Below are 5,358 nucleotides of genomic sequence, written 5' to 3' on the forward strand. Positions count from 1 at the left end.
GAGAGAAAAATAATTGCTTGTTAAAACTACAAAAATAAAAAATGTACATATTGATGGACAAGTTCTCTGGGTTGAACATCCAACTGCATATCATAGCAACATTTCAATATATCATTAATAAAACTCATATAACATTAGGTGTTGCTACGGAGCCATGGAACCTAGTTTCTCTCACTGAGACACAGGAGTTGGATGGTGAAACAAAAGGTTAGCCAATATGGTCTGATGAAAGAAGGCTGAAAGAAAAAAGGTCTAAGTTCCTATTGCTTCTGCCCTTAGGTATTTAGTTATGAAACATATGAATGGGTCATGATTACGGTCTTAGTTCACATGTTAGAAAGAGTAACTGTTTCTTGTGTTACTCTCAGAGCTGTCCCCTATACATTTATGCCTCAAACCAATGGACATATGGAAATAGATGTGTCAGGGCTGACCACAGAAGTTTATAAGAAGTAAGATTAAATCATTAAAATACAAAGTGTGTTGCCTTTTGTGGAAAGTGAATCCCTCTTGCAGGGAATTAAAGGGGAGGGGGAAAGTGGGAAACCTTGACATGATCATGTGATCAGAGAGAGGCATTTCAGAGTTCACAGACTTGGAAATGTTACACTTGTAAATGATGGCAAGTTCAAGGATGTGATCATCTCAGTATGTACCTGAATTAAGTGTAGGGGTAGATCATGGGACATGACTATATTGAGAAACTGGAGAATGTGGATGTCAGTATGTACATTGAAGTTCTCTAACATGAAGGCATGAGTTAGCAGGGAGAGAAAGACAGTGAGTTCATTGAGGAAGGAAGGAACTTGTCCTAAGAGTTAGTAGATAACAGCTATCAGAATCTTGATTAGGTAATAAATATGGATTGAATAAACCTCAAGGGGTTACTGTGTGAGGAAGAAAATCTTACCTGACTTGAGCTTAGCCAAGCATTTTCAGGGTGCAAGTCTGTGAAATAGCAGTACATGCTGATGTGACACAATCCAGAATCCTAGGGAGCAAGATAGGAGCAGGTAATGGAGTTACCCTGTGTTTATTTGTGGGGCAGTGAGCCCCAGGTTTGTGGGGATAATGTTCCATTACTACTATTCATTTTATGACATTTCACCAAGTGCTTTTGCTTTCCAAAAACTAGCTATCAGAGGCAAACCTATCTGTAGGTGCTTACAGAGCTACAGTTCTAGTAGTAGGGACTTACAGAGTAATTTGAGCCTGGGGTAATTGGTGCTGGGGGGACAAAACCTGAAAGTGTAAGCTGGGGGAATGCCTAAGAGGTGGTGCTATACACTATACATAAAGCAGAAAAATAAATCCATGGAACAGATTATATAAGCCAGAACATTAATCAAATGTATACAATAGACTATCATTTAAGCAATTCACAGAGCACCAGGGAAGGAGTTTTTTATCCAATAAAAACTGGTAGGCAAATTGAATAGTAATATGGCAAATAATGGAATTAGAGACCCTCATCACCTCTTACCTGCAATGACCGTCTAATTTGTCTCCCTGCCTCAAGTCTATTTCCACTACGATCTATCTTCTACTCAGCTACCAAAGTTATTTTCCTGAAGAACAGCTCTGACCATACCCCCCTCATATTCAGTCAAGTCCAGTGGTTCCCTATTAGCTCTAGGGACAAATATGAAATCCTCTGTTTGACATTCAAAGCCCTTTACAACCTAGGTCCTTCCTATCTTTTCTGTTTTGCACTTTACTTCCATCAATTCTATGATTCAGCTCCACTGGCCTGATTACTATTCTTCATCACGACAATCTCCCTATTCTATGCATTTGCGTTGTTTGCCCCCCCCTTCCCCTCCCCCCTCCCCCATATCTGGAATGTTCTCTCTCCTCACTTCTGACTTCTGAATTCACTGAGTCCCCGAGGAAGTATTTCCCATTCTTCCTCCCTCATTCCTCCCATTAGTACCTTCCATTTATATTATATGTGTTCTCAAACTATTCTCTCAAATACCATTCATACTACTAGCAGGCTAGGTCCCCAGAGTTTTGCTGTCCTGGATTCCTTTTAGAGGCTAGGGTTAGGTCTAAACTAGGTCTTTTTCCCCCCAATGCTATAACTCATGAACCCCTTTCCTCATTTGTGCTTCTTCCATTGATTATCAGTTGATATGAATTAGTCTGTCAAGCTTAATTAGCTTTTAGAAATGTGTATGTGTATTATATTTAGTATAAAATCTCCCCCCCAAAGTTTCACATACTCTCCCATGAGTAAATACAGAGTCTAAGGCAATCAAGCTTAGAGCAAAGTTCTTAAGTAGCTAAGAAGGTGACTTGCCATTCATAGAAGTACCTCTGCTGGATTCCTCAAGATGTTGCCCTTTTCTGCTTCCTCATTGAATTTAGTTTGCCCTTGGCCTCATTGTAACCACTGCCATCAGGCATTGCTATCATGAGGACATTGTTAGGATGCTGATGAAAAATTATAAATTACTTGGTCCTCTGAAATGAGGTCCTCCTCCATCCAGGGGTGGGGCAGTTAACAGGTGAAGGCACTATTCTCCCCCCCCCCAACCCCCCAGTGATTCCTTCTTAGATACTTGACTGGAGGCTTCTTTCACTAAAGTGTTAGATAGTTGAGTCCTTAATTACAAACCAGCTGATGGTTTTATACCAGCCCAAACAAACATGACCAGACTTCATATTATAACTAGTTGAAAGGCAAGAGATTCCCAAGATTTCTTTTTTGCCCCCTAGTTTATATCACTGATAGACTGATTTGATAGATATATGTTCTCACCTGAAAGGTCTCAGGGCTAAGTGGATCTAGGTGATTTCTTTTTTTTTCCTTTTTTTCCCTTTCTTTCTTTCCTTCTTTCTTTCTTTCTTTCTTTCTTTCTTTCTTTCTTTCTTTCTTTCTTTCTTTCTTTCTTTCTTTCTTTCTTTCCTTCCTTCCTTCCTTCCTTCCTTCCTTCCTTCCTTCCTTCCTTCCTTCCTTCCTTCCTTCCTTCTTTCTTTCTTTCTTTCGTGGGGCAATGAAGGTTAAGTGACTTACCCAGAGTCACACAGGTAGTGTCAAGTGTCTGAGATTGGATTTGAACTCAGGTCCTCCTGACTCCAGGGCTGGTGCTCCATTCACTGTACCACCTAGCTGCCCTGATCTAGGTGATTTCAATCCTTTTACATTATTTTTTGCATGTACATGTCATATGCATATTATCTCCTATTAAAATATGAGTACCTTGAAGTAGGGGCTCAGTCTCTGATATTCTTTCTATCCCTAGCACTCAGAACAGTGCCTAGTACATAACAATCACTTATTAAATTATTTTTGAGGGGCAGCTACAGATTAACACAAAGTGAAAAGATCAAATATCATTTGCAAATGGCATGATAGTGTATCAAAAATTCAACTGTCTCAATGAAAATAAAATTAAGACAATAAGTGAATTCAGCAAGGTCATAAGATGCAATATCACGCAACAAAACCATTTACATTCCTATTTACTAGCAATAAAGATCAATAATGCATCATAAACTTCAGTTTGTTGTAACAAGAAAAACCATTAAATATTTGTGAACTAACCTACCTAGAAATTCACTTGATATAGAACACATATAAATAAAATAAATAAAAATCAGAACGCAAAACACAACATAAATTTATAATGACTGAAATAAATAGACTAATAATTGGAGGGATATTCAGTGTTTGTGGATAGGGTGAATTAACACAATAAAAGTAAGAATATCCTCCAAATAATTTATATATTTAATGCAATTCTAATATGAATATCATACTCATAAAATCATGATGAAATTTGTATATTTTTCAAATGGTCCAGAATGTTAAAGGGTATGGGGAAATTGGGAAAAAGCAGGAGGAAGCCAATGAAGTTGGCATTGCCCTCTCAGACTTTAAAATATGTCATAAAAAAGTTTTCAGACTTGTCTGGTACTACGGGAAAAATAGAGAAATTGATTATTGGAATGGACTTATATTTAATGAAATTTTGTAAAAAAAAAATAAAAACTCATGAACTCATGAAAAATATATTTGGAAGAATCGATTAGAAATTTGACAAGAAATGGATTTGAATCAACATTTCTAATTATATCCTCAAAGATTTCCATTCTGAAAACAGACTTAAATAAACAAAAAGAAGAAAAGAAGGAGAAAAAGAAGGAGGAGTAAGAGGAGAGGAGGAGGAAAGTGGAATATTGTACTTATTTCATTTGGGGAAAGGAGATTAATTTTTTCTATTTAAAAATAGAAGAAATTATTAAAGAAGAGACATGTCTTTAATTGCTTTAAATTTTTTGTATAAATACCATAATCTAATTAGAAATAGCATTTTAGATAAAACATACCAAATATGACACAAAAACCTCAAATCCATAATATATAAATAACTTTAAATTTTATAAACAACTTCTTTTTTAATAATAAACATTTTTATTTATAGTTTTGAGTTCCAATTTTTATCCCTCCAAACATATCTTCTAATCCAGCCTGGATGAATGGTAAGAGGGTATGACAATTTTAAAAATAGAAAACCCAAATTGTTAATAGTCACCTAAAAAATGATTTACTTCACTAAATAAAAACCAAAACAGTTTGAAGTAGCATGCTACACATACCAAATGGACATAAATGAACAATATAATCAACAAGCATTTATTAAGCACTTATTGCTAGACTCTGTGCTATTGGATGGTATTTAATTTTTTTATTTTTTTGGTGAGGCAATTGGGGTTAAGTGACTTGCCCAGGGTCACACAGCTAGTAAGTGTTAAGTGTCTGAGGTTGGATTTGAACTCAGGTCCTCCTGAATCCAGGGCCAGTGCTCTATCCACTGCGCAACCTAGCTGCCCTGGATGGTATCTAATTTTTTTTAAAAAGCAATACCAACCTTCAGAGAGCTTACATTCTAATTTACACATATGTAAATAGGTACTAGATGGAGAAAGAAATAGAAAGATAGCTATAGCTATAGCTATAGCTATAGATGATATAGATATAGGTATACCCTGAAGATGGAAGTCAAAGAGAAGAGAAGGCACTAGCAGCTGGGAAAATCAGAAGTTAGAATTTGAGTTGAGTCTTGAAGAAAGCCAGGTATTCTAGGAGGTGGAGGTAAGCATTCCAGGCCAGTGCAAAGACCAGGAAGTAGAGAGGATGCCCCATGTGAGGAACAACAAATAGGCCAGTATGAGTGCATGGAGGGAATTAAAGTATAAGAAGACTAGAAATATAAGAAGGGAGAGGTTGGGAAAAACTTTAAATTCTAGAAGTAGGGAACCACTGGATATTATTGAGGAGTGGAGTGATATAAACCTAAACTTTTTTTTTAATCACTTTGACAGTGTGTGGAAGAGAGGGGAAAGGCTTGA

Source organism: Dromiciops gliroides, chromosome 1 (assembly GCF_019393635.1).
Source record: "Dromiciops gliroides isolate mDroGli1 chromosome 1, mDroGli1.pri, whole genome shotgun sequence".
NCBI classification, from domain to species: Eukaryota; Metazoa; Chordata; class Mammalia; order Microbiotheria; family Microbiotheriidae; genus Dromiciops; species Dromiciops gliroides.